A 21,932-nucleotide genomic window follows, 5' to 3' on the forward strand; every position below is an offset into this window, starting at 1 on the left:
CACTGGACTGGGGCGGGGGACCATGTGAGTGACGGATGATAGGACCCTAGACAAAGGGAATAGCAGTGAAGGAAGAGAGACAAGAACAGACATAATATGTACGAGAGAGACAGGAACACTGTCTTGATGCCTGGCTTTGAGATCTGAAAGAAATAAAAGGGGCAGCGGAGACTCCTGAGTCAGGAAGCCTTGGAAGTCACCTGGGAGGGTGGATATTGGCACTGTCCCAGGACAGGCTTGGTAGGGAAGAACAAACAGCTGGAGACACCTGCAAGCCTCTGGCTGAGTGTATATAGGTCTGAGGGCTGAGGAGAGGGGCCAGGGGAGTCTGGACCAGAAATCGATTTGAGAGGCATCTGTACCTAAGAGGCACACTTAAATGACAGCTGGAAAAAAGCCTGTTTTAGACCCTTAGATGCTCATTTTAATAAGTTAGTATGTTGACAGAGCCACTCTCTTTTCCATTATTTCGAATTATTTATCCCATAAAGGAATATCGCCCACAGCAGATAATCACAGTGCTGCAACTTTGAATTATATCACCGGGGGAGTTTGAAAATGTAGAGTCCTGGATCCCACCCCCAGGGGCTGATTCAGTAGGTAGGTGAGGCAGAGACATGTAATGTTCACCAGACGTCCACCTTTCAGCCCCGGCAGTGGCGGGGGTGGGGGGCGGGGGGGGGTGTCATGTGACAGGTTCTGGCCAATGCATTGTGAGTAGATGTGCCAGATGTCACCTTGACTGTCTTCCCCACCTGCCACATCGCCAGCAAGAGGCCTGGTCTCCCTAGTGGAGCCACAGGAGAGAAGCAGCCTGCCTTCCTGAACCCCTGCTTCACATGTGTTTCCCTGGGGGACACTCAGAACCCCAGTGGACTTTGCGTGAGTGAGAAGTAAACCTTTCAAGGTTAAATCACTGAGCTTTTCGGGTGTGTCCATTGCAGCAGCCTAGCCTCGCCAATCCTGACCAATACAGCCTGCCTTTCTGGGCGACCCAGAAGCCAGTTTATAAACATACTCTCTCGGTGATCCTGCTGCCATGGGCCACTGACCACACTTCGTGATCAGTGACCAGAATCGCCTTTTGTGATAGCCTGGGTCTCGTGGGTACCTTAGAATTTTCTTTAACGTTAGACCTTCCACGAAGGAGGCTTGGCTAGCAAATGGTGTGCCCTCCGTTCAGAAATGTGAACGGCATATGTCATTGAGGGAAGCATGGTTCATTGGTATAATTAACGTGTCGATCAGGTTGTTGAGCATTCGCTACGTCCCAGGCACAGTATTCAGTGCTTTACCCTTGCGAGGTATGATTGCACACAGGTAGGAAGTGGTAGGGCGGGATTGAACCCGGTTTTAATTCCAAACTTGTGCTTTTTTTTTTTTTTAGTAATCGCTACACCCAACATGGGGCTCGAATTCATGACCCCAAGATCAAGAGTCGCATGCTCTACAGACTGAGCCGCCAGCTGCCCCTAATTTCAAACTTGTGCTTTGATTCCTATGCTCTTGTTTGCAAATTTTACTCCCCTAATGTTTTAGAGCTGGGGTCCTACCGTTGAGGGTGACCTTAGTGTCCCCACCAAAACAACTTGCGAAGGTTGTGGTAATACTAAAGGTCGTGTAATATTAAACAGTAAAAATCTTCTTGAACTTATTTTACAATTTTCAGCTAAGCATTTGCAGGCTTTGAGGACAGCTATCTAGCATACTTCCAACTTTCTTAGCAATAAGTGAAGATGTTCTATTTCTAAGGGCTGTGAAGGAAATTTGCTGTAGAGTTACAATTCTGTCTCTGGAGATCCCAGACTAATGCATTTGCATATCAATAAACCAAACTGATAGCACAAATTACTTGTAATAAAACCCTTCGCAGGTTTCTATGCATTGACCATATGTCAAAAACTCTACAAAATAATCTCTACAGAGAAAAACAAATATTGTATGATCTCACTTCTATGTGGAATCTAAAAGTGCCACACTCCTAGAAATGGAAAGTAGATAGTACATGCTTCCAGGGCGTGGGAGGGTGGGGGTGGGGGAAATGACATGTGGGTCAGAGGGTATAAACTTTCAGTTATAAGATGAATAGATCCTAGGGATCTAATATACAGCATGGTGACTGTAGTTTACAATACTGTATTGTGTACTTGAAAGTTGGAGAGAGAGTGGATAAGATCCACTTGTTCTCACCACACACCTCTCAAAAAGCTAATTATGTGGGGTGATGAACTGTATTGTGGTCAACATTTCACAATATATACATACATGTATCAAGTCATCATGCTGTACACCTTGAATGTGATACCCTGCTATGTGTCCGTTATCTTTCAGTAAAGCTAGTAACAGTCTGTGTAGCGCATCCTCTCTTGATTCTCAACGGCTCAGTGTTCTTGTCTACTTGAAAACAGGACTGTCTCTTCTTGAGATGCTGGGCTTAAATTAGGCCCAGGCTTCTCCCCATCATATAACCGTGCCCTTGCTGCCTCTCCCGGACAGGCCAACTCACAGACACAGAACAGGTGTGACCCGCTCAGGACCAGAGTTCAGTGGGTGGCAATGCAGGACTTGCGAGTGTTCAACAACAGTAGCACGTGACAACCACGGTAGCAAAAATACTTCAAACTTCTCAGTGAAAGGACCTGTTGTCCCAACAGACCATGGATGTGCCTTTTTTTTTTTTTAAGATTTTATTTATTTTTGAGAGAGAGAAAAAGAGAGTGTGAGCATGAGCTAAGGGGGAGGGGCGATGAACTGTATTCACCCGGAGGGAGAAGCCGACTCCCCACTGAGCAGGGAGCCCAATACAGGACTCGATCCCAAGATCCTGGAATCATGACCTGAGCGGAAGGCAATCCTGGAATCATGACCTGAGCGGAAGGCAATCCTGGAATCATGACCTGAGCGGAAGGCAGATGCTTAACTGACTGAGCCACCCAGGCACCCCAGGGCTATGCTTCTTAAACTCTGTTAAATGTCAAACCATTTGATAGAGTCAAATGTTGATGAGCATTCAAAAGGGCTTTTTCTTACCAAATAGAAAACCTTGTTGCAAAATCTTATCGACAGTCTACAACGGTTCATAATTTTGTCAGAAACCTTAACGAAAATGTTGTCTGGGTTTATTTTTCCCTTTCACTTCCCCTCAGAAACGGGTAGCATGGAGGGAGACGTTACCCCGGGATACCATGCCTGGGACCGTGATTTACCCTGCTGTGGCCAAAAAGGTTGGTTGGTTGGTTGATATAATTTAATGCCAAGTCTCAGAGCAGTTGAAAATTAGAATGATTACAGGCAAGCTCATGAAATGTCTCCAAGCATGATTTGCTCAGGTCCCATTTTCAAACAAAGGAGCCTGGAGGAAAAATGTCCCTGCAGTCCCAGAGCCCCCATCCAAGAACCCATGCCTCGCCTGCCGTACGGAGCCACGGAGGAAGGAACTTACCCTGGGTGGGAAGTTCACTGAACACGCTGCGCTGACTATCTGAAAATTACTTGTTCCAAAGCCCTTCAGAAACCAGTTACCCTATTAGCTTGGCTTCCGAACAGTTACCTACCTGCAGCAAAAAGTAATTACAACTGTCAGCCAGCAAATAATTGCTCCAGTGTCTAAATGAATGGGGAAACTTCTCTGGAAGAAATTACTGTTCCTCAATGAGTCAGCCCAGCCATCGTCTCTGGTTTGGTTGCTGACAAATTGGGCCATCTGCCCACACCAGCGAGGGAAGGTGAAAGGGATGAGGGAGCTTTAATTGGTGGAAACAGGCAGCTCAGGGTCTATGCAAAGCTTATCACCGGAAGGGCTCTTCTGAGCTGTGCGAAACCTTTCCTGAAGACACAGACACGCTAGGCGAGTTTCAGGTCCGGGGATTTGGCCACTGGCTGCATCATAAAACCTTTGAAGCTCTGACTTTTCCTTTCATTCTTTGCCAGTGCTCACTAAATATACAAGGGTGTCCAGTAGACAGGAATCCCTGTGCCCACAGCTGGGTAATTATGTCAAGTGTTGTCACAGTAGACCTTTTGCAAAGGAATGAACGGGACGGGTTTGGCAAGGGCAGGGAGTCAGTTTGTAAAAAGAAAAAATTCCAGTAAATTGCAACAAGGCCTTTCCAATAAGACACAAAGGCCCCAGGTGCTCAGGACTCCTAAAGCACCCCACTTTCTCCTCCTGAAAAGCCAGCCCTACTTTCTTCGGACCCCCCCCCCCCAACTAACAGCTGGAAGAAGTGGGAGACAGCAGAGCCTCCTGTGGACTGGGAGAAGAGGGGGATTCTGGCCAAGCCATGCCCTGAGCCCGCAGCACCGTCTTGGGTCAGCTCCTGGATTTTTCAGGCCCCCGTTTTGTCACGTGTGAAATGCAAGGAGTGATTACTGTCCAGGGCTCTCTTGCTTGGAAATCCTCCTCTAGATTTGGGGCACAGTTGGGCCGTGTGCTCTGGACACGGGCAGAATGCTGCAGGCAGCCTGCTTTAGGGACAAGGGTTTTGAGGAACTCTCGGGAGCTTAACTGAAAGGTTTTTAAAAGGCTCCTGTGTGCAGAGGACCAAAGGGCATGGTTAAGCCCTGTGGGAACTTACAGATAAATTGCTGCCAGTTCAGGAGTGGGGAGATTGTCAGGTAGGGGCCTGGCTCCGTAGTGACTCTGTGCCTACAGGCTGGGACCTTGTGCTAGTGACCAGACTTGCCTGACCTTGACAGTATCCATTATCCTCTGCAAAAGAAGATGAAGCGGAGACAGTAGACTGGTGAGCAGGGGGAGCCCCACCTGCTGACCCCCACCCCCCGCTTCCTGCCTGGTCTTCAATCTCAGTCACACCTCATCTGACAGCTCATGCTTGCCTGCATACATACAGACCATCGTGTGGTTACCTCGCTGTGCACCCACCTGTCTTTTGTTCTCTCTTCAGCTCCAAGTTTAATATTAATATTGACTCATAATATTAAACACCTAACTTACCTGCGGACGCATTTACACATTAGAGACCAATGCTATCGGTTTAAAATGTGTTGCTAAGAGGACATGAATTCTTCCCTAAATAATTATGCCTGGGGTTAGTTGCATAAGACACAGTAACTAAGCAAATACCAGAGATAATTATTTGCTGATTATTAATTCAGTGTATTTTCTCTCTCCACCTTAGATTTACTTTACCGTCATATCTTTGAGAAATGTTAATGAAAGATGTAGATTTAACGTGCATTAAAGATGTCATTTGACTTTTACTGCATGGCTTAAAACTGCTTATCAGCTATCATGCTTTTATAAATAATTTTTGATGCAAAGATTAGAGAAAGAATTCACCTGTTTTTTACAGAGCATTTTGTTCGAAATATTTTGCCCGCAAATTCTTACCTCTGACCCTATAATCCCCCACCCCCTTAGATATGTTTTGTTTTGAACATCACATTCCACATTCATTCTGTAAGCATTCAAGTGCTGCTCTTTGCTGAGCCCTGGGCCCAGCACCTAAGTGCTATAGAAATTGAGGGTAAGCACTTGAATGTTTTCTGTTTTTATTTCCCTTGGACAGCTCGTCCTTTTTCAAGATTTTAAACTCTAGGCAGGCAACTCTCCAACTGACATTTCCAGCCCCGTAGACCTCCAGGCCCACATCCCCACGCAGGTATTCTCTGCCATCTAAGACCAAACCCTTCCTCTGGGCTGCTCTGAGTCTGGGAGGCGTCTTTGGCTGGGCCTGGAAGTGTGTGGGGGAGAGGGCGGGGGAGGTGTTCTAGGTTGAAGAGCGGCAGACAGAGAATTGGGACTAAAAGCGGTGTGGTGGCGCCACCGTCAGGCTTCTGTAAGCACTACAGGCAGGGGGAGAAAGAACCAAAGCAGTCAAACCTTGCGTTGGGTGGATGAAACAGTGGGATGACGTCAGTGTCAGAATGGACTGGAAGGAGACTGGAGGTAGGGGGACCAGCCGGGAGGATGCTTTAATGTTGCAAGTATAGTGTAACGATAGTATTGATTCAAATGACAGACCATTTCGATCCTTTTGGAGGAAGAGAGGGTCATGGGCCCTTTCAGAATAAAACAAAAGCTCTGGGTCTTCTCCCCAGAAAAATAAGCATACGTGTACAAAGGATTACGTGTAATTTTGGGGGGGGTGTCATGGGTCCCAGTGGGTGATGAAACAGGTGGATTTGGGATCCGCAAAGGAGACAGGGATAGCTCAGGGTAGAGGGTGGAAGTCAGTAGGGAGACTTGGAAAAGGAAGGAGTTCAAGGAAGAAGGGAACAGGCTATGTAGAAATGTGGAGGTGTGCTTTGGGCAGCGCACATGTGTCTGGAGCTGTGTGAGGAGAGGCCCGGCAGTGCGGCTGGAGGGGGAGACCTGAGTCATTTAATCTGACTGCATGAGGTTTCCTTTTGAGGGGCGCCTGGCTGATTCAGTCAGTGGAGAGGGGATTCGTGATCTCAGGGTTGTAAGTTTGAGCCCCACGTTGGGTGAGGAGGTTACTTAAAAAAATCTTGAAAAAAAAAAGAATTTTCCTTTTGAGAATAAATGAGCTCTTTGAGTTAACAAAAAAGCGGAAAGCATTCAAGTATTTCCCAATATAAATAATGGGAGCCATAAATATGCCAGTAATATTCCTAGAGGAGTTTGGGATTGCTGTCATAAAAACCCATACATAAAGAAACAGACACTAGATAAATTCCAAGTAAATCGTTTCATTAATAGTCATTATAAAACTTAAAAATTAAGCATAAGTTATAAGAATGAAGATCAGGAGAGAAGCTGACCATTTAAAATTATAGTTATTAAAGTAAGCTGCAGGTGAGCAGATACATCAAGATGTCTAGACTTGGAGAGCCTGGTGGCTCAGTCGGTTAAGCGACTGCCTTCGGCTCAGGTCATGATCCCAGGGTCCTGGGATCGAGTCTGGCATTGGGCTCCCTGCTCAGAGGGGACCCTGCTTCTCCCTCTCCTGCTCCCTCTGCTTGTGCTCTCTCTCTCTGTCAGATAAATAAAATCCTTAAAAAAATGTCTAGACTTATCAAAATCATTTTATGGTGTCTCTATGCTGCAAGGGGAGCAGTGGAAGTCAAAACACTATGTCCCTCCTGTTCCAGATTCCCTGCCTACACCACCCGGAGCTGGCAGCTGACAGAGTGGCGCCTTTTGACCCCATAAGCTGCAGTCGAATGGGAGCTCTTTGTGGTCTGATCTCCTGGGAGCCGATGTGTAGAAGTAGACTGCTCTCCCCGAAGAGATAAGGGGAAACAACATGGTTAGTTTCCAAAATACCCAGGGCCTTGGTCCTGCTCACAGGAACTCATAACTCTGACATTTGGGTTTGGGGGTTCCCAGTTCTCCCGACGGGGGCCAAAGTAACACACCTCTTCCAGAGACTAAGGTGGGGCACAGCCCTGAATCTTCCCTCAGTCACCCTTCCCAAAGGGTCCGGGGCCATTGGACAGGCCATACAGAGCCTCGCGCGGGTCCGGGCTGGGACTGGCCACCCTGTACCCATGAGGCACCATGGAAGTGAGCACTGGTCGTGACTTTCTCAGAACCTACACCCTCTATTCACTCTAACTGATGCTAGGTCTCTGCATCCAGCTTCTTCGGATAACCTGAAAGCCGACGCTGTGCGATGAATGATCTAGGCATTTCTGGAGACAGTGATTGATTTATCAAGGTAACTGTCTGTGGTAGTTTTGGAGGCCCCAGATAACCTTGACTCCGCAGGGGCTACGTAGCGTGGGGCCCACTTGGAAGGTATGGCATAACAAGCCCGAAAGCCCTCCACTCCCCGGAACTGGCGTCTGTGGCTTATGTATTTTCGCAGCGCTCGTCTCTTACCAGAAAACACCAAATGGCAGGAGAGGTGACTCCAGCCAAGGATCCAGTGTCTGGTCCTATTAGTGGATGAACCATATTCCTGGGTGAACCATGACCCTGTGTAGCCTTCCCTGATGTGGGTAATGAGGATGCTGAGATCCACACCATCCCTTGTCGTTGAAGAAGGGTCAGACAGTAAATCCATGAGGTCTTTAGAAGTGTTATTTACAATAAGAGTTGAAACAAAAGAAGTTTTTTTTCCCCCTTGGTCCCCCAAAAGCAAATTCTCCAGAACTGCCTTGGTCTGTTCAGCCAGAGGAACCAGGGCTGGCTTGGTGGGGACCTGTCTTGGGTGAGGGGCTTATTCAGGCCTCAGCGAAGGGATGGGTTTAAATCAAGGAAGAATCATGTAGACAGGGTTAAGAGCCAGAGAAGCCATCCTGAGGATCAGGTCAGAGGGTCAGGAAGGCTGTAGGCAGGGACCAGTTTGGGGGACAAGAAGTGAAAGGTCAGACCAGACAGATGCTTTGTATGACAGATGACCCGGGAGGCAGTGGTGTTGGAGGGGGGGACCTGTCTTAACAAGGGGGTGACCATAGGGGTGAGGGCAGATTGGCCAACTAAGATATGCCAGAACAGACTGACCAGGAAAATTCTAGAAAAACAAGGTTCTGTGATATTTTCCATACAGAAATAAAATCCCTAAAATTAGAGTTTGGTGTCTCCTCTTGCTGTGAGTATTTTGTATAACTTTGCAAAAGCCTAGTAAGTGCTGATGAGTTACATGGCTGCCCCCTCGTCCCCACCACAGGCTTCCTTCTGGTGGTGCTCTGTGTGGTCTGATCTCAAGTGGCCCGAGTAGCCGAGGGGCTACCCAGCCCCTGGGGCGTTAGCAGTGCAGTGTCCTGTCCTCAGACCGATTTTTTTCTGTGAAGATAACAAGCGTTTCCTTCTTGCCTTCCTCCTTACCTTTGAATGGTAAATCCCTTGTGCCAGACAAAACTCCCTCTCTGTTGGCACAGCTGAAATAACTGTCGATTTTGGGTCACAGGGCAGAGGGGGTTGAGCGAGCGGCAGGAAGCTGTGAGTTACCGGGCCAGCCCCCTTGCTGGTGCAGAATCTGGATTCCCACCGAGCCCATCAGCTGCTTCTGTCGCCTTCCCCTCACTCCCTGCTGCTCTTCTAGCCCTTCTGTGATTGTGGGAGCCCTTCAGCGAGGCCCCCTGGACCCTTTCTTTCCCTCAGCCTCACCTCCCTGTGAGTCTTCCAGCGGGGACCGTGTTCTACATGGAATGCCCCTCCTGGAAATGACATGGGGTTTCTAGGAGATTAGGAAAGTCCTGAGCAACTGTGCCAGGCATCTCGTCGCAGCTTAGCAAAAGAAACATGGAAAGAAATCAGACACATGGACGCCTTTAAGCCTTGGTGCAGAGCGCCACCATCACTTCTGGCGGTTCTGAAAGTTTGTAGGATGACATGACAGGTTTTCAAATCTCGGCTGCCTCTTGCTAATACGCTGGATCCTAGAGATTCTTGCTTTGAACTCTGTGGACAAAGATGGTTCACCGTGACTTTTACAGTTACTCAAGGGCAGGGGACCGGATTTTCCTGAGCATTCTGACTCCGAAAGATTCACTTCTGGAAGGTTTCTCACAAGTCTACCAGCCTGGCACGGTGTCTCTGGCTGGCATATTAGAGATGCTAATTCAGCCTTCTCTCTTTATTACATGATTCTGTTTCAAAGCAAAACTCCCCAGTACTGTTCCAGTGATTGCTTAGAGCCTCATGTCATGTTATATAAAGTTTTACAGTAATTGAAAAACTAATGAATAGCACCCCAGGCAGTAAATAAATCACAAAGTTCATTAATTCAAAGCACCGAGCATCAATTTGTAGGGCACTACAGCGCAATGTAAAATCACATTACCTACAGTGTAAGAGTGGGAAAGCGGGAATTAATTTTATTTTAATTTTTAATGCACTTTTGACGGCTTGAAAAAGATGCTGAGCATTAACATAATTTAATATATACCCTGGCATTTATTAGACCACTGATTCATGAACAAATTAAGCACCGTGTGTTTTTTAAGTATTAAAGATTCAGGAGTGATAATTAACTTGAATGTCACAGAGGAACCCACTCTCAGCATATTCTGCAAAATCCTCCCATAGATCGTGCAGCCCATATGCTGTAGGGGGTGGAAGATGGCAGTCAGCCGCTTGATCGTCTGAACAGAGGTCGCAAGGTTTTATGGTTTCATTTGTTCTCGTCAGTCCGTTTGCAATACGTGTGGGAATGGTGAAAAATCAGGCGACGCATTTGCCCCCTCGACTCTACCGTCCAGTCTCACGGGAAGAAGATTTGTTTCTCAGGTTAAGGCCAATCACGCTCGGAGGTTCTGTCCGGGACACGAGCATCACTGATGATGCAGAATCAGGAACTACACCGGGCGTGTTGCTCAGTCTGAACAAGGGTCACCAACATGTGACCTCTCACCGCTGAGGTCTTTGAATTTGAGGGACCTGACTCAAATTGTGATTCTTTTAATGCAAAACCGAATTCAAAATAAGCAGCAAGTTGGGGGGGATTTTTCAGTAAAAGGAAGGAGACGTCACTCTAGGGGCCGAGTTCATTCATAAACCAATCAAGAATTAAAGCCACATACTGGATACTGTTGTGTTCGTTTTTTCCTAGTGGTAAAATGGGCGTTAGCTGAGGAATTCCATTCGGTTGGTACTGAAATGGCACATACGATTTCAAGTCGCTAGAAAAAGAATTTGTTATCTTTGAAATTGGTCAGTGTGTTTGTTTAAGGGCCTTTTGGCTCAAATTATCTATTTTATCTGGCTACACTGATCAAATTAACAGAGGATTGCCAAGTATCCACGAAGCACATCCATAAATTCTACTGGGTAATTACTATTTACTTAGGTTCATAATTTCCCTGCAAATGAATAACTTCCACTCAAGACTGTAATCCGCCTCACGTCGTGGTCTCTCTGCTGGCGTACCCTGCAGAGCCACTTCGGCTCACAGGCTGCAACTATTTATGCAAGGAATTAGTAATCAGAAGTTGAACTGTGTTTAAATGATCTTCAAGAAATAAGTTTGGGGCTGAACTGTCCTTTGGAAAATAACATTTTCCACACTTATCCGGATGAGTACTGAAAAAGGTATGGAATTGTCGAATCACTGTTTTGTGCACCTGAATATAACATTGTATGTCCACTATACTGCAATAATAACACTTTTTCAAAAAAGAAAATAACTAGGGGCATCTGGGTGGCTCAGTCGGTTAAGTGTCTGCTTTCGGCTCAGGTCATGATCTCAGAGTCCTGGGAATCGAGCCCCAAGTCGGGCTCCCTGCTCAGTGGGGAGCCTGCTTGTCCCTCTCCCTCTGCCCTATGCCCCCCCATCATGCTCTCTTTCTCTCTCTCAAATAAATAAATAATTTTTAAAAATGAAAAAGAAAATAACTTTTTTCTTCCTTCTATGAAGGTGAAAATATTCATTATGTATTATTCATAAAAATATAAAGCTGAATGTATATATTTCCCCCAACTCCACTACTCAGATGTTACCTTGTTTACTTTGGCATGCATAAACTTTGTTTTTCAAATATGCATATATATGTGGTCACACTAAGCCTATTGTTTTACAGCCATTTAAGAAACATGTCATGTATGGGGCACCTGGGTGGCTCAGTCAGTTGGGCATCTGACCTCTGGTTTTGGTGCAGGTCAGGATCTTAGGGTTGTGAGATCGAGCCCTGCATAGGGCTCTGTGCTCAGCAGGGAGTATGCTTGGGATTCTCTCTCTCCGTCTCCCTCTCCCTCTGCTCCTCCCCTTCCTTGCATACGTGTGGGAGCACTCGGACACTCTCTCTCAAATAAATAAGTCTTGAAAAAAAAAAGAAACATGTCGTGTATCATGACAGCTTTCCATGTTAACACCTATAAATCAATTTTATCACTTTTAAGTCTGCGTGATATTTTACTATATGGACCTTCAGGTTGTTTCTGACTTTTCATTATTTGTTATGGACCAAATTCTGTTTCCCCAAAATTCGTACGTTGAAGCTGTAATTCTCAAGGTGACTGTATTTGGAGACGGAGCTTTAAAGAGGTAAGGAAGGGTAAATGAGGTAACAAGTGTGGGGCCTTCATTCAAAATGACTGGTGTCCTTATAGGAGAGGAAGAAACGCCAGAGCAAAGGTTATGTGAGGATGCAGGAGAAGACGGCTGCTGTCTGCAAGTCGAAGAGGGAGGCCTGGGAGAAACTGACCCTGCCAGCACCTTGACCTTGGAGTTCTCGCTTCCAGAACTGTGAGAAAATAAACTGCTACTGTTTCGGCCACCAGCCTGCTGCATTCTGGCAGAGCAGCCTGAGCTGACTACTACGCTATTACAAACGTAATAGATGCACACTTAAGATAAATTCCTAGAAAAGGACTTGCTCGTCCAAAAGCACTCCCTTCACCTTCCCCTCTTCCCCTCGACTTGCCTGTAATTTTTTTTTCTCCTTTGACTTTTTTATACATATTACCAAATTCCCATGCAGAAGATTTCTACCTAGGTATCTTCCCACCACCACTGTATCATGTCTGCTTTCTGCACACATTGGTAGTTTCCATCTTTTTAAATCTTCACTATTGTTTATGGTCGTGAAACTTGCATTTCTTTGACAATTAATAAGAAGGACATGTTTCCACAGGATTATTTGCATACCTTTTTTTGTGAAATGCATTTTCATTTCATTTGCCTGTTTTAGGGGGAGAGTCATTTGTCTTATTTGTATATAACAGCTTTTTAATCTGTCTTAAGGATATGAATTCAGATGATCTAGTTCGTTTTTTTTTAAAGATTTTATTTATTTAGTTCTTTATTTTAAAGATTTTATTTATTTAGTTCTTTATTTTAAAGATTTTATTTATTTATTTGAGAGAGAGAGAGCACAAGCAGGGGGAAAAGCTAGAGAGAGAGGGAGAAGCAGGCTTCCTGCTGAGCAGGGAGCCAGACGTGGGGCTCAATCCCTGGGATCATGGGATCAAGGACCCTGGGATCATGACCTGAGCTGAAGGCGACGCTTCACCAACTGAGTCACCCAGGCGCCTGAGCTTTTATTTTTTTAAGTAACCTCAGTATCCAACGTGGGGCTCGAATTTATAATGCCGAGATCAAGAGTCCCACTCTCTACCGACTGAGCCAGCCAGATGTCCCTGGGTGATCTAGTTTTTTTTTTTTTTAATGTGTTGCTTCATGTTTTATATTTGTTTTCAAGAGTTGTCTGCAGTTCAGAAGTTTTAAACTTCAGTCTAGAAAATCTTTCAACATGTTTTTAGAATTTCTAGCTTTGATGTCCTGTTTAGAAGGATATTATTTGCCCAAAGATTTTAAAAATTCTTCTATTTTCTTCTCAATGTTGCATGTTTTTTTTAACTATTTAATTTTTGATCCAACTATCGCTTATTTGCTATTAAGGAGAACTAGTGATATAATTTTTCTTCCAAACTAAAATTTATTTCAAGATCATTTATTGAATAATCCACACTCCATTCACTGATTAGAAATACCCTGCTTACGAGAGACCAGATTCTGTTTCTATAATCTCTATGGTGTTTTATTATGGCCACTGAGTTCTAAACCAGTGCCATGCCATTCAAATTACTATGGATTATTATATCAATATGTTTCACATCGGGTAGGGCAAATTTACTTGACTATTTTATTTATTTTTTTTTTAAAGATTTTTTATTTATTTATTTGACAGAGAGAGACAGCCAGCGAGAGAGGGAACACAAGTAGGGGAGTGGGAGAGGAAGAAGCAGGCTCCCAGCGGAGGAGCCTGACGTGGGGCTCGATCCGTAACGCCGGGATCACGCCCTGAGCCGAAGGCAGACGCTTAACCGCTGTGCCACCCAGGAGCCCCTACTTGACTATTTTAATTTAAACGGTGTTCTCAACTCTTACTACAAGGTTATAAACCACAGTTTGTGATGAAGAAGGGTGCTGGTATCACCAATTGAGCCTTTCATTTTGTCTCTGCGGCACCCATACTGAAAAGATCTCTCTTCCATTGGCCCATCACACCGTCTTATGAACATTACCTGCTAATGTGTGTTTCCCCTTCTGGATCATGAGATCCTTGCAGGCATCTTAGGTGAGGTTCTCATCACTTAGAGATGATATTTTATCACCAGTGTAAAGCACAGCACTTAGCAAGCATTTGGAAGGTGTTCATGCTTTTTATTTTTTTTAATAAAAAATAAGGAGCTATTTTTTGCTCTCCATCTATTTATTTATTTAGAAGATTTTATTTATTTAATTGTCAGAGAGAGACAGAGCATAAGTAGGGGGAGCGGCAGGCAGAGCAGGCAGAGGGAGAAGCAGGCTCCCCACTGAGCAGGGACACTGACATGCAGGACTCAATCCCATGACCCTGAGATCATGACCTGAGCCAAAGTCAGACGCTTAACTGACTGAGCCACCCAGGTGCCCCTGTTCTCCATCTTTTTTTTTTTTGGTATCTTTTTCATTTATTTTAGTTGATTTTTTTTTTTTTTGCATTGATGTATCATTTCATCATTAACCCCAAATTCTTGGATCAATTAATCCAAAATTCTTATGACTTGTTTTCAACACAAACATCTGTTTGTAAGTTGTTTGTAAAATTCTGATTTAAATTAGACCATCTTGGGGCACCTGGCTGGCTCAGTCGATGCAGCATGTGACTCTTGATCTCAGGATCATGAGTTCAAGCCCCACATTGGGCATGGGGCCTACTTTAAAAAACAATAATAAAAATAAGTAAATAAATAAATCGCCTTTGTTTAGTAAGCCTATCTTTGGTGATCCCATTCCAATAGATGTTATTAAACTCATACTATATTCTGTAGAAGAATCAATCACATGCTCTTGTAGATGGGCTCCTGCCGCCAGTGTCCAAGGAGATCGAATGAGGAAGGAAATGTTTATTATATTACATTTTGGTCAGGGCTGAAACATGGCTAGCCCTGTGTCTTATCTTACTTCTGGCAATGGCTTTTCATGGTCTTGTTTTCTACCACAGTAAATAAAGAAGAATCCAATCTCCTCTCACGTTCCTAGGTGAGCAATCCGGCTTGCTTTGAGAAAGGGAGCAGTGCAGACTAAAGAGGCAGGGGGATGGATCCAGGCGTGAGTGGGCACGTGCGTGTGTGTGTAAAGAAGTTAAAAGGAAGAATGTACACAATTGTACTTTTTTTTTTTTTTTAAAGATCTTAAGTAATCTCCATGCCCAATGTGGGGCTTGAACTCACAACCCCGAAACCAAGAGTCGCATGCTCCACGGACTTAGCCAGCCAGGTGCCCCTACAGTTGTACTTCTTGGATGGCAACAGTGGTGTCTATGTTGGGTACTTTCACTCCTGTACCAAACATTGAGAATTAACTAAAAATTTCAAAGGCTAGAACCCTAAGAACTAAGTGATAAAAGAAATTGGAAAAATAGGGGCACCTCGGTGGCTCAGTGGATTAAGTGTCTGTCTGTGGTGGCTTGGGTCTTGATCACAGAGTCCTGGGTCCCTCGGCGGGAAGCCTGCTTCTCCCTCTCCATATGCCACTCCCCCTCCTTGTGCCCTCTCGCTATCTCTTTCTCAAATAAACAAATTTTTAGAAAAACTTTTAAAAAAGAAACTGGAAAAATAAATATAACGAACAAACCTCAGCCCTTCTACCTAATTCAGGAGAGTGGTTACCTTCGGAGAGAGGGTGGATGGTCAGTGGGTTTGGATTTGGGGAGAGATCCACGGGGACCTCAATTTTATCCACAGTATTTTATTTCTCCTATTTGAATAAGGGTTTTCAGCCTGGGCACTATTGACAGTTGGGGCCAGATAATTCTTTGTCGTGGGGGCTGCTCTGTGCATGGTAGGATGCTAACCGCATCCTAGGCTTTTATCCACTAGATGCCAGGAGCCCTCCCCAGCTGCAGCAACAGAAAATATCTCCAGACATTGCCAGATGTCCCCTGGGGAGAAGAGTTGCCCCTCCTTCCCATCTCGAGAGCCATTGATTTATAATTAAAAACAAGTGAGCATAAATAGAACAACTTAAGAAAAAGGAAGAAAATGTGACCATGTGCTAAATTAGAGACGGGGTGGGGAGGTGGGGTGGCGGGGGAGAGTTTAGCACCTGATTATTTGCTGTATTATTCTATATCTTTAAACTCTTCTGGTAGACGCAAAAGGAAAACGTATCTTTTCATTCTTGTTTTTTTTTTTCCCCAAGATCCAGATCTTTTGGCTTGCTGATAATTGACAGTGATGTTTCCTATCAACTGCTCTCCCCGTCCCACCATAGGCTGGACACACCCTTGCAAAACCAAGCCCCGGGGATGCGGCTCTTTGATCTGAGGCTTCGCACACTTAACCGTACAGAGATCTTTGGTGATTCATCCTCGGTATTGATTGCTCTGTGCTGGCTTAGTTTATTGATCCTTTCTGATTTCCAACAATCCATAACACTCTCGTTCATACTCTTCCCCCATCTAATCCATTCTTCACACTGCCACAGTGTTTTTTTCCTAAGACACAGATATTTGACTTTCCCTTGCTTAAAATCTTTCAAAATAAAATTCAAATTCCTTAGCCTCGTGCAATCCCGGGATGTGCTTCCTATGCAAATCACCTGCAATTAGCACCTCGGAACAGGGTAAGCGCTACGTGCCTAGTAAGATGGCTCTCACTTTCGATGCCAGCCACAAGTTTAGGGGTGCCCAGGGGAAGCTGCACTCCTGACCAACTGGTGTCAAATTCAGGGGATCTCTCAACCACCTAAGGTATGATACTTTGCTACAACAGAACTCTCAGGAAAGTGCTATAGTTGTGATTATAGTTTTACTCTAAAGGATAGAAATCAGGACCAGCCAAATGAAGAGACACATAGGTGAAGTCTGGGGCATCCTGCCCGTAGAGCTTCTGTGCGCTTGTCTTCACGGTGTCAGGACGCACCACCCTCCCAGCACGCCGACGTGTTCATCAACCAGGAAGTCCATCGAAGAACTGGTATCTGGCGTTTTATTGGGGTTTCATTAGGTAGCCATGATTGATGGCATCATTGGCCATGCGATTGAACTCAACCACCACTCCCCTCCTCCCCCTGGAGGTCAGCTGGCTCAAAGCCCCAGCCCTCTAATCACATGGCTGGTCTTTCTAGCCTATCCACACCCGGAGTCATCTTGTTAGCATAAACTCAGGTGTGGTCAAGGGCCCAAAGTGAATAACAAAGAATCATTTGGGAAATCCCAAGGATTTAGTGTTCGCCTCTGAGGAAGTACCTGGGACAAGGACCAAATTTTTTATTGTACATCACATGGCATCCTTTGTGAGGACCTGGCCAAAGCCTCTCTCCCTTCAGAGCAGCCACGTAGCCCTGGTTGAGGGTCCTCAGACACCCCTGGCTGTTTTCTCATTGGGGCTCCTGCACGTGTTATTTCTCGTGCCTACCCTGGTTTTCTTCTTGGTCTATCCAGTGAGCGTCATCATTTGTCAAGACCCGGGGGAGCAGCGTTACTTCTGCAGAGCCAGGCAACGTTAACCCCCACCTCCCCAATGTTGCTAGTGCCAGAATTATTTGTTGCTATGTCTGTATGTACTGTTGGCATGCAGTATAGTGACTTTGCTGAATACGGGTTTTATGGAGCTTTGTCTTTATTATTTGAAGTTACATTTGTCTTTCTAGAAAGTGTCCTCGTGTCACCGCCATTTTGCCACCCAACTCCTCATGCTCCAGCTCCGGGCATCATATAAACACCCCTCTTGAGGGGCGCCTGGGTGGCTCATTTGGTTCAGTATCTGGCTCTTGATTTCGGTCAGGCCATGGTCTCACGGTCATGAAACTGAGTCCAGAGTTGAGCTCTGCTTCAGGATCTGTGCTCAGCGGGGAGTCTGCTTGAGATTCTCCCTCTCTCTGCTCCTGCCCCCACTCGTGCACGCGTGCACGAGTGCGCTCTCTCTCTCTCAAATAAATAAATCTTAAAAAAAAACCCCAAAACCCACCTCTCTTAGTCAGTGGTGGATGATCAATGAGACGACACAGCAAGGTTTACTAAATATCTAGAAATAGAAATGATTAAGTATATTGTGATTCCATTCACTGGACGAAATATTCTACATCTAATACATGTTTATGGCATTTGTGTAAAACTGAGAGATGCTTATATAGAAATATTAGGAGGAAAAGTAATCACAACTATGATGGAAAAAATATACCCACATATGAAGACACCAGAAAAGCAGAAAAGAAAGAAAGAAAAGGCCCATGTAGAAATACTCTGAAATAGTATTTGTCTTTGGGCAATGGAAATATGGGTGATTATTCTGCATTTTCTTCATACTTCCCTGCATTTAAAACTTTTTCTGTATCAAGCATGTACTGCATGCTTAAAATGGAAAGCATAGTTCTTTCTGCATTCCTGCACAGATGGGCAAAAGGTGAAACCAATATAATTTAGATACTTTCACCTGGAACTGGAAATTTACAGGGGGAAAAATCCATACTTCTGCTCCTTTAGGCAGTGACAGGAAGCAGTGAAAAGAGAGGTGTAGATGGGAAGAAAAGGGAGAGGTGATACACTGGCCAGTCCTGCCTCACCCTTAAAACATGTGTGACCACGGGCCAGAGAGACAAACATCAACAAGATAAAGGAGTTTATAAATGGAGATTGAGGCCAAACCGTTCTTAAAATGTTACTTTTTTAGCCAAAGAAAGACAGCCTAAGTAGTGGGGATTTAACTATTTGCTTATTTAAAAATTATTTAAAAATAGACAGTTTATTGTTGATTTCTTTCATTATCAATATAACTATAAAACATATGCCATTTTCTGGAAGAACTCTTATGACAACAAAAGCTGAAAATCCTTTCAAGCCATTTTGGGAAGATGTGCTAGTTTGAGTAAGCGATCTGGGATGCCTGGGGGGCTCAATTCGTTAAGCGTCTGACTCTCGATTTCAGCTCGAGTCATGATCTCAGAGTCTTAAGGTCGAGCCCTGCATCAGGCTCCTCACGGAGCAAGGAGCCTGCTTCAGATTCTCTGTCCCTCTCCCTCTGCCCTTTCCCCCCTGCTCAAGCTCTCTCTTTCTCTCAAAACAAAAACAAAAAACAGCGGGGTGTGGGGAGCGCCTGGGGGGCTCAGTTGGTTAAATGTCTGCCTTTGGCAGCTCAGGTCATGATCCTAGGGCCCTGGAATCGAGTCCTGCATCAGGCTGGGCTCCCTGCTCAGTGGGGAGTCTGCTTTGCCCCTCCCGCTGCTAACGCTCTCTCTCTCTTTCTCTCTTTCTCAAATAAATAAATAAAATCTTAAAAAAAATAAAAAAGAGCAAGCTACCTAAGAAAATTCATTTAACCTTTTGAAACTGATGAAAATCACTCCCCCCCCCTCAGGGTGCCTGACTGGCTCTTCAGTAGAGCATGTGACTCTTGATCTTGGGGTTGTGAATTCAAGTCCCACATTGGGCGTAGAGCTTACTTTTAAAAAAAATCACTTTTTCCCCAAGGCTCTTAGGCAAGGCCCTTAGTCGGACCACAAAGCCCTCCTTATGGGAGAGTAAACATGAGTGAGGTTCCTTCTAAGGAGTATTCTAAACAGTGGCATCATTATCAAACCCTGTTGCTGACATCCTTCTCTAATTTCTGCATGACTTCTCGAAAACTTACACATTTTGGACAGTTTCTTGAGTACGTGGATTGTGATTAGGGACAAATAGGCTAGTTTAGCTGTGATCGAGGAACTACTGCCCAAGATTGTGTCCACATATTAAGGCATTTCCAACCCAAGACATTCCCACCCTCTCCAGCAACAACAATAACAGCAAAATGGAAAGCACATCACACCAATAAAGGGGCTCAGGCTCTTTTATTTCTTTGCTGATATCTCTGGTTTCCAAAGTCACATTTCCTTTCTTTTGCTTTATAGGGACCACCAGAAAACTCCTTGAGATCGAATGAGTTGGTAGACCTGTCTCTCCAGTTCGCCTGAGTCAGTGAGTGAGGATTCCTTCCTTCCTAAGATGAAAAGAGTTTGCTCTTACACATTTTGGTAAACCAGTTTAAAAGTCTCATTCATCGCTGAAACTAATTGGAACACCTCCAGAACTGTGGGATTACAACCTTGAGCGTGGAAATGGTTGCTGTCACTCACTCACTCATTCTGTATTACTTAGGACTCTTGGTTGTAAATGACAGAAAGTCAACTTGAATCTGTTTAACTGAAGTGGGAAGTGTATTATAAGGATATGGGGTTGTTTCCCAGAATCCAAGCATAGCTGTGAGGCTCCTGGGACAACCAGAATGAGCGTTCCCAAATCCCTGGGACTCTCTTCTCCAACTCACATCTGCTTTCATCTTTCTCTCTTGACAGGCATGTTTCCTCTGCTCCCCCACCAGCTCCTGGGCTATTCCATCTTGCAGTCCAGACGCACAAAGAGGTCAGTTTCTCTTCTCAGCTCTAGTTGCCAAATCCCTGGAGAAGAACTTTGCTTGGCCTGGCTTGGGTCAGAACTGGGTTGAGCACCTATCTACTGAAGACTTGACCAAGTCAGGTCACATACCTACCGGAGGCACGCGGATGGGGCCAGGACAGCCAGACCTCGTTGTACTCACACGACCACCACCACCTCCTGGATTCAGGAAAGAGGCTGCTCCTTCAGCAAAACAAAAGGTGTCCACTACCTATTCCTTTCTCTGTGATATCCTGGTCCAAAAGTAAATGGGAATTATGGAGGTGTTATTTTGCCAAGACACAAGTACTAAGCACCTACATACTTAGTGTCTCACTGCCTCTTGGCAGCCCTTTTCTTCATATTGTGTCTCCCATGACATTGCTTGAAGGCTGTTTTCTGTAGTTTTCAGTAATCCACTCATACCCACATCTTTTTCATTCTTCATGGCCAAACTGGCTGCCTACTCTGCTGAGATCTAGCTGAACAATATCTCTCGTCCAAGTCCTGTAACTCAAACAGAGCCCCTTTTCACAGATCTCTCCTGCACCATCTCCCCCCTCTTCCTTCACGTATCTTCTCCTCCTCCCAGCTTCAGAGAAAAGATTTACTCCCATCGATGTCTGGAGATGATCAAGATCAATGGGCCAATATGGGCTAAACGAGAACACGCTAGAAAGCAAGGTAGACGCTCTAGAGGGAGTAATCTCTGCCACAAAGACTAGAAGGACAGGTGGTTGGGAAGTACATTCTCACCCTTTAGTCAAACTCCATACAAAGTTCAATCATACTTTGAAACCATTTTTGGTTTATTGTAAGAAATCCCTGCCATAGGCACTGGAAATACCTAAAATCTGTAGAGTGAAATAATAACAATAACAAGAACAATAATAATACTAACAGTTAAAGTGAGCTGTTTCCATGTACTCTGGGGTGGGTTTTGCTATGCAGAAAAGACTAGTCAAAGTTTACTTTCAGTTTTGTTTAATGATACAGAGTTTGCAAGGATCCAGCAAACTGTGGCCATGGGTCAAATTGACCCACTGTTGATTTGTATGGCCCATGGGTTAAGAATAGTTTTTACATTTATAGATGTTGGACAAAATAGAAAGAAGAATATTTTGTGACATGTGAAAATTGTACGAAATTCAGATTTCAATGTAGTTGCCACAGAGACCGTATGTCCTGCTAAGTCTAAAATATTTGCTCTGTGACTCTTCAGAAAAAGTTTGCTGACTGCTGGTTTAAAAGGTTACTGTTTAATTTATTAAAACAACAAATTCAAAACCTTGGTGTGTTCTTAAGCTTTTAAAAAACCAGGTAGTGGTTACACTTCTGTGAAACCACCACCACCACAATCAAGATCTGGAACATTTCTATCACCCCCTGAGATTCTGCATGACTCCCATAGAATATCCCTCCCTCTGCTCCCACAGCCCTAGGCAACCACTGATCTGCTCTCCGTTACTATATATTAATTTGCATTTCCTAGAATTTTGTATAAATAGAACCATATGGTAAGTACTCTTGTACATGTCTGCCTGTTTTTACCCAGTGTACAGATTTTGAGATTCATTCATGTTGTTGTATGTATCAGTAGTTTGTTCCCTTTAATTGTTATGCTTCTTTAAAAAGTAAGCTTTTTAATTTTTAGTTTAAAAATT

The 21,932-nt window shown here is 44.7% G+C and overlaps 1 long non-coding RNA gene across 5 annotated transcripts in view; it reads left to right on the plus strand.

The window, feature by feature from the left end:
* LOC113267369 (uncharacterized) overlaps positions 1-21,555 on the plus strand; it is a 43,138-nt gene extending 21,583 nt beyond the window's left edge. For 3 of the 5 annotated variants that reach the window (XR_008961444.1, XR_008961447.1, XR_008961446.1), the window contains 5 exons: positions 7,078-7,235; positions 11,981-12,116; positions 16,059-16,230; positions 19,746-19,812; positions 20,190-21,555. This is a non-coding gene — a long non-coding RNA (uncharacterized LOC113267369). Of the gene's footprint in view, positions 1-1,387; positions 2,011-7,077; positions 7,236-11,980; positions 12,117-16,058; positions 16,231-19,745; positions 19,813-20,189 lie in introns of those variants that run through there. The other 2 variants (XR_008961445.1, XR_008961448.1) reach the window with 2 other exon arrangements.
* The last annotated feature ends 377 nt before the right edge of the window (positions 21,556-21,932 follow it).

This window comes from Ursus arctos, unplaced genomic scaffold (genome assembly GCF_023065955.2).
Source record: "Ursus arctos isolate Adak ecotype North America unplaced genomic scaffold, UrsArc2.0 scaffold_25, whole genome shotgun sequence".
Lineage (NCBI taxonomy): Eukaryota > Metazoa > Chordata > Mammalia > Carnivora > Ursidae > Ursus > Ursus arctos.